Consider the following 13,277-nt stretch of genomic DNA (forward strand, 5'->3'; position numbering starts at 1 on the left):
ACTGGTGCCACACAGATCTGGATGAGCCCTTTGGCCGCTGAGCTTGGGAGGAGACACGCGGTCATTGGCTAGTCACCATCTGGAGTGGAGGTGGAGGAGCAGAGTGGAAAAGCATGGTGTGTGGGGCTGAGGCCAGCTGCTCCAGCAACACGCTCCCAGCAGGAGGCACTGTGGGGAAGAATTGGCTGGAGGAGTAGTCCAATCCCAGCCTGCCCAGCAGGAGGCACTGTAGGGTTAAGGTGGGAGTGATGTCTGCCAGAGAACCCTTGGCCCTTCCAGTCCCGGTCTCTGCACCAGAGCACCTGTAGGGCGTGCTGGGGACATTGCGGGAGGGTGCTGCCCTGGTCCCAGCTGCTCCAGTGGAGTCGCACTATGGGGATGGTGTGAGACAGCTTCTATGAAGCTACTTGATTCTCAGCCTCTCACGCCCGTATTCCTAGCCAGAGACACAGCTGTGCACATGGCGATGCTCCCTGCCGCCTCACTACGCTGTGCGGGGATGAGCTGCATGGGCTGGGGCTGTGAATGGGTGCGGCGAAGGTTCTTCCATTGAGTGTCCTAAAGCTGTTTGCTGTTCTGACGGTAATGTTACCCATGACATGGCACGTTCAGACTCATCTTCAAACTGAGCTGAGATGGGGGCGAGGCGAGGCTTAGTATGTTTGGCGGGCACAGGATGGGCAAAGCTAGGCCTGGCGTTTTCCTGCTCTTCCATTGCGATAAAACCCCAGGAGGTGGATGTGCCTGCACCCGACTCAAACTCGTATGTGTCCCTCTTGTGCTTCACACGTGGATGATGGCCGTGGCAGGGGTGAAAATGAAACCCCAGGCATGGCCCAGGCCCAGGCTGGCACATGGATCTCTGGTGTGTTTGAAGTAGTAAAGGTACGGAGGAGAGTTATAGAAAGAACAACTGAGGTTATTAGTATGGGACTGAATTGTGCTGCAGGCAAAGGCTGTGCCAGTAACATTTGGTTGTGAAACCTGCCGATCAGGGTTTTGTGCAGGCTGCAGAGGATGAGAGACTGTTACATTACCCACTAGGTAGGTTAGCTGGAGCTGGAGCAACTCAGGCTTTCTGTGTCGGGAGGTCTCTGGTTCAGTCCCCAGGGGCTGGCCAAGATGGTGCCTGCTGCAGTTACACAGAAGCTCTTCTCTTTTCTCCCTTGACCTCCTCCATGGGGCACCCGCAGCAGTCTGTACAGTGCGGGGATGGATAGCCCTGGCTCGTTGGCCTCTGGGCATCAAGCCACTGGTCTGTGTTGGATTGCAGCAGAAGTAGCTGGTGGCTACTGAGACGCAACGGAGCAACTGCCAGGATGAGGGACTGTCTCCCCAAACATTGCACTGGGGCTGCGGCTCCCAGTGCAGGCTCAGAGCAACAGGGGCGCGGCTTCTACCTAGGGTGTTTGGACAGCATCTCCTCGAGGGTAATCTGATATGTTCACAATCCACCAGCAGAAGGGACCCTCTCAGGCAAAGCACTTGGGTTCTTAGTGAGCCTCCCAGGGTAAAAACACCTATGGAAAGGTGGGGAGAAATTCAGTAATGACAACAGGCAGGGGAACATGCAGCTGTTGGAGATCAGACATCAGAGCCAGGATGAGACCTGGCAGGTCCCTTCCAGTGGGTCCAGCACTGGAGGAAGGAGGAAGCGGTCTATTTCCCAGGGCTCTGGCCAGCCTAGGTAGCAGTGTCATGAGGTGAGCTGGTGCTACGTGCACTCTTAGATCTGGGCAGTGGCTGCATAGAATGGTTCCAGCCCAAGAGGACGGAGCCATAGGGGGAGTTTGTTGATTAGAACAGAGGGTCTGGTGGGGCTACTGACTTAGAAAACGTAGCTGTTGGAATGGGAGGCAGGTGGCCCCAGTGTGCGACTAGGAACATACATGTTTCTGGGTGCAGCGGAGGAGAGGGATGGTTTGTTACAGTTTCACTGCCTGCATGGGCACACACTTCACCTTGGCAGGAGGAGGAGACACCACCCCTACTTTTGCCTCCACCAAAAAAGGAGGCAAGGAGCCCAGAGCCGGTGCGTCACCCAGACTGGCAGTGTGGGTCATCTCCCCAACAGACCAAGGCAGCCTGTGGGAGCTCCCAGCTGAGTTATGGATGTTCCTAGGGTCGGCCATGCAGGCAGATGTCACGTGAGTGGGAGCTCCTCCAGGATTCACCTAGTCAATGGCTGCACTGGCAGCCCTGGGAGCTAAACCCATGGGTCCCCATCATGTGAGGTGCCAAGCCAGGCTCGAGATCTGCCACCAGCTCAGACGCTGTGTGCCCGTAAGTTAATTAGAGGGGCAGAGTAGCATATCTTGGCACTCAGGGCCTGCATCTGGTGAGGATCACTAGGCACCGCTGGAGTATAAATAATAGGCTCCTGGAGATCCCTCTTAGGGACTGCCGGGGTCCCTGTTACCGTAGTATCTGAGCACCTCCTAATCTTTATCCTCCCAACGGCCCTGGGAAACAGGGCAGGGCTACAATGCCCATTGCATAGATAGGGAACTGAGGCAGAGAGACTGCGTGACACCCAAGGAGTCTGGGGCCAAGCAGGGGTTGGACTCCCCTGAATGCTAGTGCTCTAACCACTGAGAAGTCCTTCCTCTCTCTAAAGAAAGTCTCTCAGGACCTCTGTTTTAGCAGGGAGCAAACACCGTGGGAGGCCAGCGCTATCCTGTCCCCTGTTTACAAGGGGTCTGCAAACAGGCTGCAGTGTACAAGGAACAGCCGGCTGTGCAGATTTGTCCTGGCCGTGGGGGAGAACTGGTCCCTCCCCTGTGGAACATCCACGGCTGTTAATGGCTGTAAGGAGCCGCAGGCTTGGGAGGGATCGGCGAATTTCCACTTTCCTTAGGTCAGTAAAGACAGGCACAAGATGGGGAGGGGCATGAACACACTCAGTTGCCAGGGGCAAGCAGGGCCCCCAATCTCGAGAGACACTGTGGTCTTCAGAGGGACAGAACAGGGTCTTCAGAGCTGGGTTCTGGCTGGCAAGGGCGAGTGGCTGGGAGAGAGCATGAACTGGTGGCATCTCCGTCAGGAACAAACTGCCAGTCATTCGTATTCAAAGGCTATTCCTGGAGAAATCCGTCTGGCTGGCTCTCTGCGGGCACCGCTGGGGAGGGTCAGGTGGTGGAGGGAGACACAGAGAGAAGGAAAAGGCAGGAAGAAAGATAGAAAAAGAGAGAGTGGGAGAGAGAAAAGGGGAAATTGGGCACCTGAGGCAGAGAGAGAGGGACAAGGGTCAGGCCGCGTCAGGGTAGGGCAGTGGGGAAGCCAGAAGTGACTTTGATTTATGCCCATGAGAAAATAGAAAATTGTTTTACATTAGCAGGTCATGTAAACGAGTCGTGGGCATAGCACGCTGGGCGGATGCTGGGCTCAGAGCGGCGGGCTACTGAGCAGGGGGGAATGGCTTAATGAGCTGAGCTGCATCATGGGAAATGAAGATTAATGCCCAGAGCCCACTGGACTGGCCTGCCTGTTCCTTGCCTCTTATTATTTGTGTGTGTTGTGCAATTGGTGATAGGGGATGGGACACTGTGGTAGGCAAGGAGAAGAAAAGAGGGATAAAGGGGTATTTGCCTCAGTTTCTCTGTTTTTATTTTGCTGCTGTGCCGCTCGCGGCTGGGCAGCATAGTCACATTGTGGGACCAGATTCCAACCAACGTTTATTGAAAAACCAATTTTAGAACATATTTTCACTGGGAAAATGGAACTTTGTGGGTAAAAAATCAATAACTTGGGGGGGTGTGAAAATATTGATTAAAATGTGGTGAAAATGTTCAAAACCCTTAAAATCCTCCTGCTTCCAGAACTAGCCCAAGGAAAATCCTTTCAGAGTTTGCCAGCTCTGTTTAACAGCACAGGACACTGCAGGCTTGTCTAGACAGGGAGTGGAACCAATGTAATATAAGTTGCAGCTGGAAAGTGATTTCTGATTATTTATTATTGATATTGCTGTAACACCTTGGGGTTTTCTGATGAAAACCTGCTCCATCAGCCAGCGCTAGTGGTAGGTCCATATAGATGCTTTATGAGGGCATTGAGGCTTTCAGCTCGAGTGGTAGCTGCTCCTGCTTTTAGTGCCAACGGTCCTGGGTTCAAATGCCTCTGTCAGCCCAAGCCAGGTCAGTTACAGTTCTGGGGAGGGGCCAGTCAAAGGATGAGGGAGGTGCTGTGCAGGTACCAATGGGAACACAGGAAATAACTGGTGGAGGAAAGGTGAGGTGAAGGTGGGGATCCAGTGGGAAGAGGCTGTGACTGCTTCCCTTTGGCAAGTTCCGTCTCTGTGGTAGGCACCAGGGCTGGCTCTGCAGCCTAGCGTGTCTAGGGGCTGCTTGGGACAGCAGAGATCCTATGGCCATGATGTGGGGAGGGTCCCTTTGTTCTGGGGTGGCCTGACGCTCTGGCCCTAGCCTGGAAAGGCAGGTGGAAAGGGGGCTGGACTGGTTACCCCCCCCTCCTTCCCCAGCTCAGCTCTCTGTGGGATGATTTATGGACAGGCACTTGGCAGCCTGGCTGAGTTTAATAGAGTGTTTTGCAAAGGCTCAGGGCTGTGAAGGAGCCCAGTGAAAACTGGAATGGGGAGGAGGCAAAAGAAATAGAGTAACAGTGGTGGAGAGAAAAGAAGGGGACATGAGCCACCGTGCTAGTGTCCCCCATCAGGGCCGGCTCTACCATTTTTGCTGGCCCCAGCAAAAAAAAAAAAAAAGCCACCTGGCCTGTGCTGCCCCAAGAATGGACGGAATGCCGCCCCTTAGCATGTGCCGCCCCTGGCATGTGCTTCCTCCGCTGGTGCCTGGAGCCAGCCCTGTCCCCCACACCCTCCCTCCATCACCGCAAGGAGGACACGAGTTAATGCTGCTCCCAGCAGAGACCCCTCCACTTTCTCCTTGAGGCAGCCTCAGACCAAACTACCCCCTTTCTGTTGTTCATCCTTCCCCTCCCAAGCGGCTTGTGGGGTCTGAATGAATGCAGCTGGCTAGCCAGCCCCCTCCCGCCGCGTTACTGGTAGCCTCCCTCGGAGGGCGGCGCAGAGCAGCCAGGTTGATGTCGTGGTTGCGTTGGTATTATAGTGCTGCAGAGCGCTGGAGAGAAGGTATGGCCTAGGGAGACAGTGTGGTCACAGGCTGGTTGGCCCCTCCCAGGGTGCAGGCCCTGCTGGCTCTGAGGAGATGAGTGTAGTGAAGTGGGCAGAGGCAGCTGTTGTGCACAGTGCAAGCGAGCTGCCAGGCCGGAGGCTGCTGGCTGCAGAGTGTGGCTGGTGTGTCACCGCCTGGGCAGTGCTTTTCTGCCCCTCCCTAGCCAGCTCCCCCCAGGCACCTGGACTCCCTCTAGCTCGCTGATGCTGGTCTGTCCAGGGCTCCCTGCTGCTCCCTCTGGGTTAACCGTCCCATCCCTCAGCTCTCCAGACTGGGAGAGGGGCCGGGATGGGTTGGTGCCCACAAGTGCCATCTGCCTGTTCCTGCCCTGGCCATGGAAAGGGAATGTAGTGCCCATGTGCGGGGCTGACCCCTGACCATCACCCCTTTGGTGTGCATGCATCCGCCATTCCTCCTCCTTTCTGTGGCCCAGGCCCCTTTGCACTCCCTCACAGGACATGTTCTCTGTCCTCTGGGCCAACTGGGCCCATTGGTTCCTGGCTCACCCCGCCCAGCACTGACCTGGGCCACCTGCCGCAGGGATGCTCATTGGATCCTTCTGCCCTGGGCTCACAGGAGGAGAGAACAGATTTCTAAGAGCCGGACTCCCAGATCTACTGAGCATCAGGCCCAGCACTGGGGGCAGCCTGGGCCCTGCTGGATTATCTGGGCTGGGTTGGCTTGCAGAGCCCCCTCTGAGCGGTGCCGAGGTGGGGAATTGAGCTGTGACTGGGGAGCTGTCACACCTGTTTAAAGGAGCCGCTCGTCTCATTTGAATGGAAATAGAATTTTCTCCTGTTTGACATAAGACAATTTGGATGAAAAATCAGAGAGCGAGGGGGTGGGGGCAGGGAGAGAGAGAGAGGAGGTAGGGAGAGGGGAGGGGCACAGAGAGAGAGAGAGGGAGAGATGGGGAAGATAGCAGGAGGTAGGGAGGCAGGAGTGTGGGGAGGCAGCATGGCCTAGTGGTTAAAGCACCCAAGTGAGGGGCAGGCTTGGGGAGGGGGTTGTGCTTCCAGCTCCGCCCCTTGCTTGCTGTATGCTTGTGAGCAGGTTACATGGGTTCTCAGACTGGGATTATGATGCTGCATCAGGTGGTGTGTCCCTGGGGAGGAAACAGGGCCCCGCTGTCCCCTGGGTGAGTAGGACGAATGCTTCTGCCTGGCCTCAGTGCACATGCTGGGGGTGTGATGCACGTGTCTGGGGGGGGTGAGTGTGTGTGTGTGTGTTGCGAGGGTGGCTGGCAGTGTGCAGTGTGTGTGTGTATGTAGCTGTGTGTGGGTGTTTATTGCGTGCGTGTGTGTGTGTGTGTGTGTGTTGTGAAGGGGGCTGGCCCTGTGTCACTACTTTGTGTATGTGTGTGAGATAAAGTGGCTGGCTCTGTGTGAGATAAGGTGGCTGGCTCTGTGTGTGTGTGTCATGCGAAGCTGGCTGGCCCTGTGTCCATGTGCAGTGTGTCTCCCTGTAGTGGGTGATGTATCACCAGGCAGCTTCCAAAAGAGAAGTGTAGGGACTAGTTCTGCTGTCAGTTACCCAGTGGGTTACTCCAGACTTGCACCAGAGGTTCCCATTGGCCCCACAGGAGATGCTGTGCCATGTCGTTCCGTTGGCCCATACAGTCCAGGAACCTGGCCCTGGCACTGATGCTGCAAAGGGCATTAAAAATGGCCCTGGCTGATTGTGTCCTGCTTAGTTCCTGCTTGGCTCCCATGTATCGCCTGTCCCAGCACAGGAGGATTGCTGCCTACATGCAGGATAGTCGTCGTCAGGAAGTTCCCTCATGCCAGTGCTGCAACTCACTGTGTTCAGGATACGGGGCCTTCCACTGAGGGACCCTCTCAACTGGTGCCTCCCCTGCACAGTCTGGACAGAGGAGGAGTCTGTCTGCCCAAGCAGCTGTGCAGCACATCTGCGGAATCTCTTTTGCACGTGATTTGCTCCTAGGTTGGGATGGAGGATCTAACCACAGACGTTTCCAGCTCCCATCCAAATCACAGGGGATCTTGCCATTATTTCCAAGCAGGTTCTGTTTTTTCATGCCCTGAGTCCCAAAGGATCCCACAGCACCTTATCATGTGATACAGCAATCCTTTCACCCAGCACTGTAAGGCAGCCACCTCTGGGGTGGAGCATTGCAGCTGTTTAACAGTGCACCAGAACACTACAGACTATGAATTGAATCTTGAGGGGGGTAGTTAGAGAGGCAGAAAACTGGAATTTGGCCGGGACACTAGGGCTAACACCCAAAGATCCAGAAGATCTTCACTGAGCACAAATGGTGAGTGTCAGCTATAATATCCTAGTATAGGATTCACCAATAACTGTGCTATACCAACCCTATTAGCCAATACATTGGCCTCCGTACCTGGCAGGTCTGTAAGACAGGGAACAGAACCCAGGTGGATGCTGGTGCCCACCGCATTGTGCTGGGGGAGCTGAGAGCTGGAGTAGAATGGCAGAGCACTGACTCATGGTGGCAAGAGATCTGCTCCTCATCACGACCGAAGCAGGGACGGATTCTGCAGGAGCTAGATGAGTTCTTCACCTCTCCTTGGTAGAGTTGTGAGCTGCTAATGGGCAGCTCAGCGCTGAATGGCCCATCCCTCACCTGGTGACTTTGTCCTGCCTTCCAGCCTGGTGTTGCCCTCTCACTCAAGCTTTTAACCACTGGACCATGACTACCCCAGCTGGCTATTCTGGGTGTTGCCTTGCATCCTGGGAAATGCAGTCCAGGACAGGAGGGCTGACAGGATCCACAGGAGCCTGGAGAAATGAATCACTGTTCAAAGAGTCAAGCAAATTCCATGCACTGGATCAACCCACCCAGACTCACAGTGAAGCTCTGTTACATGACAATGGAATAAGATTCAGTCCTGACCTGCAGCCCCTCCCAGCTTCTCCAGCCTTGGGCTCCCCCGCAAACAGCTCTGCCAGTGCCCCTCACTCCTGACCCACAGCCCCCTTGCTATTCCAGTTCTGGGCTCCCTGGACATCTTCAATAGCACAACCCTTACCTGTCCCACCGCCTGGGGCTGCATCGTAGCACCTCGCCCAGTGGCATGATGGGTAATTTAAGCAAAACTGAATAGCTGGTGCATTGGTTCATCCAGCTTGTCTTAAAGTTCAGCTTGGATAGAAGTGGGGAGGAAAGATGCACACACCACGCCTGCCCCTGACCAGAGCAGCACCTTCAGATAGCATCCGTCCCCCTGGCCTTCTCTGACTGGCTGAATGCTGCAGTGCTGTTCTGGGCAGCGTTCTGTTCTGGAGGGAGACATCTAGGCCACCTCCTGCTTTGGGGGTTGGGGCTGAAATAAAAATGGTGAAGTCTGGTGGGATCCCAGCTGGAGCAGTGGAAAGGGAATGTGTGTGTGTGTGCGCGTGTGTGTGTGTGTGTGTGTATGTGCATATGTTGGGGAAGAGTGATCTGAGCTGAGTCTATGAGTTTATGTGAGCCTCACAGAGCTAGTTTAGATACGGCTCTGCTCACGCCAGTATCATGATTAATTATTGTTTAATAATTTTTTGCAAAACACATGCAACTCCCCTTCGCTTTGTTGCACTCGGCGCCTCTCAGAAGCATGGCCAGTTAATGATTATTATGTACTGGATAATTAGTACCTGGCCCTGTGTCCTGTCTCCAACTGGCCAGTGCTAGGTGCTTCCGAGGAGGATGGAAGCCACCCTGCAAAGGGCAGCCTGTGATCATTCGTACTGTCCCCCTTTATCCTCCCTCTGTGACGAGAGGGGGTGACCAGACCTGAACACAGCACCCCAGACGAGGGCTCCCCGTTGGTTTGCAAACAGTTGTTATCATGGGTACAATCAAATTTCCCCTCCAGGCCCTCATATGCCTGGACCCCGGGCTTAGCTCCGCCACAGATCCAGTGTGAGAGATGGGGTGAGTTACTTGGCCTCTCTGTGCTGCCAGGTGCCCACGAGATCCCACTGACCCCCTCCCAGGGCTGGGGGTTAATCGAAGGAAAGTTTGAGACTCTGGGGGATTCTGGGATGAAAACCTCCGGGACTGGGTCCATCCCTGCTCCAACTGCACTGGCTTCAGCGGTGTTCCCAAGACGGCCTGTTGTTACTATTTCAAAAGGCTCAGACCTAGATTCGCCTTGTGCCCAGGTGGCGCTCAGAAGCAGGGACAGGCAGAACTGGCTGGGATCCCCGATCCTGTGCTACCCAATCCCAGTGTAAGTGAGAGCAGCTAAGGAGCTGCCGAAACTTACGCCAATTACACCAGGTCCTGCAGTGACCTTACATCAGCCAAGGATAGCGTACTGTGCTCCCCTCCCCGTCCTTCCCCTATGCTAGGCGGGCACGACTGTGCCTGCTCCACTAGCTGGATACCAGCAGTGAGCTCCTCTTTCCAAGGGCTCTGCCTGCCACCTCCATCCAGAATACAGCCGCTTGGCAGGGCCAGAACAGCACAGAGCCAACCCGAGAATCCCTGTTCACTTCTGGAGTCATTTCCTGTTGGTGGGGAGGGGCGAGAAGGGGAGCTATCTTTTTGACTCCCCGCCCCCCTTTAGAAGTCCTCATGAGCCTGACAGCACACACAGTCCTTGGGTAGGTTAGTCAGTCCCTGAAGTTCAGATCACGCAAGCCGGCTTGACATTTACAAACATCAGACAGTCCCAGAGAATCAATAGAGTTTAATAAGCGCCGGGCAAAGACAAGAGACCCGTCACAATGACATTCTGCTGCTCTGTAAATGTTATTCGAAATCATACTCACAAGGTTTTTATTCCATGCAGCGTAGAGCGGCAGGGCTTTGAGAATACGTCCCACCAAAGGCCATTTCACTGGCAACTGTGATGGGCTGGTCGGTGAGGGGTCCAGCCAGCCTCCCAGCCCTGCCCCCTTTGTACACAGTGTGTATTCCCACCGTGCTTCATTGCACTGGGGGAGGCCAGCAGCTACTGAGAGTGTCACTCCTTGGCCAGGGGCCTGGTGGTTTTGGGATGGAGACGTCAAATCCCGGGGTGTGGAAGTGGCAGAATGCTCCTTGAATAGGATTCCTGCAAGAAAGGGAATAACAGTGACAACATCAAGGTGAATGAGCTCAAGCTGGCAAGGTGCAGAATGTACGTGCAGCATGAAGCTGAACCCCCACCGGTGGCCTGCAGGGGAGCTGCTGAGCACCCATTGTCAGCACACGGGGACGGCGCCTCCGAGGGGGCACATGGGGTCAGCACCTCCAAGGGGTCACACAGGGCCAGTGCCTCTGAGACTCGTACGCGGGGCCAGCACCTCCAAGCGACTTGGGCTCCTAACATCTATTGCCCAGTGAGGCTTTCTGTGCCTTGCAGGGCGAGCAGGGGAAGGGGTGCAACACTTTTCAGGGTGACCTGAGGTGTCTGGGGGGATTCACTAGCACCCACTGATGACACGAGGGAGTCTTGTCTGTGCCTGCTGGGGACGACTCCCAAAGCTACCTGCTGCTGCCAACATGAGCCCTCCACACCAGGCTATGGGCAGCCCCGCTTTCCCTCTGTGGGCTAGCAACAGGCACCCCATCTTGTCACGCTTGACTCCCCACTGCCCGCTCTGTACACCAATCCGTTGCCTCCACCTCACTCCAACCCTGTCCATCGCACAAGTCACTAAGCTGTGGTTGTAGTGAAATGTACCAATGCTCGGATTAAAGATCCCAAATCCAATGGAAGGGTTTGGACACAGAAGGTGACAGATGGGAGAAGAACATCACAGGCAATTACAGCTTCTATTCATGAGCAAGGTCCTCGCCTGGCCTACGAGGTCTCTCACCCCACAGTCCGTCCAGAGAGCACTTATCCAGCCTGGAGCAATGCGATCCCCTCTTCATGTCATGCTCCCCATGGTGGAGTGTCTCCTCCGTAGCAGGTCCCACTGGTGCCATTTATTCTGCTCTCACGCAGCCCCCAGCCGGTTGTCCCTTTTCAGAATCAGGTAGTTTCACTCGCTTCAGCCCTGAGCGTCCCATCCTCCAAGTCTTTTCTTGGGGTTCTTCTGTCACCTGTTGTGCCGGCATCTGGTCCAGGCTGGAGATGCTGGGCTGGGTGGAAAGAGGTTGGTTGCTCCCACTCTTGCTGAGATACCAGACACTTGCCCTGCCTCAGGTGACGTGTGCCATCTCCAGCAGTTGTGGAACCTCAGATCCCACATTATACGTGTGTCTCTAAACATTTCCCCTACAAATGTCTCACAGTAACTGGGGCGATCGGATCATTCGGTAGAGATGACCCACAACCCCCTTTGGTGCGTATTGAGAAGCTACTCAGACCCTGGGGTGATGCCTACCTGGCCGCACCTGTTCCGCTGGTGCCAAAGCTTTCAGCAGCTTGCCAGCGGTGCTGGAGACGTATGGTAGAGGTGGGAGGGCAGACCCCGGTGGAGGCCACTTCTCAGAACCATTCTTACCCCTCGGCTCTACAGAGTCAGGCTGGAAGAACAGGCCTGGTGGGACGTTAAGCCAGGAGTTGTGCAGGGACATTTGCTGCGGTGGAAGCCTGGTGCTCCTGGTGCCAGGCCAAGTGGCTAATGCGTGGTCTTGGTGCTGGCTGGGAATGTTGAAGATCTTGGGTCAGTTCCCAGCTGTGCCCAGTGTCCCTTTGTCAGGCCTGAAGAGAAACGTTTTCAGTGCTAGGGAGGAAAAGGAAAATAATCCAAACGAGCCAGTGGAACACAGGAGCATGTCACTGGGCTGCCAGGGAGCTTTGAATCAGGACTGCTGACGCAGCTTCCCCTTGGCATTGTGCCCTCTATACAGTGAGGATCATAGCGCTGCTGTGCCACACAGGGGTGCTGTGCAGCTAAACTTGTTATCAACATCCCAGAACTGGCTACAGCTGGCAGGGCGGGCGAGACAGGACATTGGTGGGGTGTCTCCACAAACAGAAGGTTTGTTCCAGTTTAAATAGAAACCACTCAGGATGGAGGGGAGTGCTGGGGGCACTGGTAGATCTGGAGGGGTTGGCTGGGTGTGTGGGTAGATCTGGAGGATTTGCTGGGGCTCTGGTAGATCTGGATGGGGCATTGGTAGATCTGGAGGGATTTGCTGGGAGCGCTGGTAGATCTGGTGGGGTTTGCTGGTGGCACTGGTAAATCTGGAGGGATTTGCTGGGGGCACTGGTAGATATGGAGGGGTTTGCTGGAGGATCAGGAGGAGTTTTCTGGGGGCACTGGAGGATCTGGAGGGGTTTTCTGGGGGCGCTGGTAGATCTGGAGGGATTTGCTGGGGGCACTGGTAGACATGGAGGAGTTTGCTGGAAGATCTGGAGGAGTTTTCTGGGGGCGCTGGAGGATCTGGAGGGGTTTTCTGGGGGTGCTGGTAGATCTGGAGGGATTTGCTGGAAGATCTGGAGGGGTTTTCGGGGGGCGCTGGTAGATCTGGAGGGATTTTCTGGGGGCACAGGTAGATCTGGAAGGATTTACCGGGGCACTGGTAGATGTGGAGGCATTTGCTGGAAGATCTGGAGGGGTTTTCTGGGGGTGCAGATAGATCTGAAGGGGTTTTCTGGGGGCGCTAGTAGATCTGGAGGGGTTTGCTGGGGGCGCTGATAGATCTGAAGGGGTTTTCTGGGGGCGCTGGCAGATCTGGAGGGGTTTGCTGGGGGCATTGGTAGAGCTGGAGGGATTTGCTGGGGACACTGGTAGATATGGAGGGGTTTTCTGGAAGATCTGAAGGGGTTTTCTGTGGGGCGCTGATGGATCTGGAGGGATTTTCTGGGGGCACAGGTAGATCTGGAGGGATTTGCTGGAAGATCTGGAGGGGTTTTCTGGGAGCGCTGGTAGATCTGGAGGGATTTTCTGGGGGCACAGGTAGATCTGGAGGGATTTGCTGGGGGCACTGGTAGATATGGAGGTGTTTGCTGGAAGATCTGGAGAGATTTTCTGGGGGCGCTGATAGATCTGAAGGGTTTTCTGGGGGCGCTGGTAGATCTGGAGGGGTTTGCTGTGGGTGTTGATAGAGCTGGAGGGATTTGCTGGGGGCACTGGTAGATATGGAGGCATTTTCTGGGGGCGCTGGTAGATCTGAAGGGGTTTTCTGGAGGCGCTGGTAGATCTGGAGGGGTTTGCTGGGAGGGCGGCAGATCTGGAGGGAAACGGCATGTGTCATCTGGCAGGCACTCTTCCCCACCA

At 55.4% G+C, this 13,277-nt stretch overlaps 1 protein-coding gene across 12 annotated transcripts in view; it reads left to right on the top strand.

Annotated features, from left to right (window-relative positions):
• The window catches only part of CELF6 (CUGBP Elav-like family member 6), a 230,026-nt gene that overhangs the window by 91,538 nt on the left and 125,211 nt on the right, over nt 1-13,277 (top strand). For 2 of the 12 annotated variants that reach the window (XM_050968347.1, XM_050968350.1), the window contains exon 1: nt 11,972-12,035. The exons of the other annotated variants lie outside the window; for them this stretch is intronic. The gene's annotated coding sequence lies outside the window, so the exon portion shown is untranslated. Of the gene's footprint in view, nt 1-11,971; nt 12,036-13,277 lie in introns of those variants that run through there. 12 annotated transcript variants of the gene reach the window in all.

This window comes from Gopherus flavomarginatus, chromosome 9 (assembly GCF_025201925.1).
Source record: "Gopherus flavomarginatus isolate rGopFla2 chromosome 9, rGopFla2.mat.asm, whole genome shotgun sequence".
NCBI lineage: Eukaryota > Metazoa > Chordata > Testudines > Testudinidae > Gopherus > Gopherus flavomarginatus.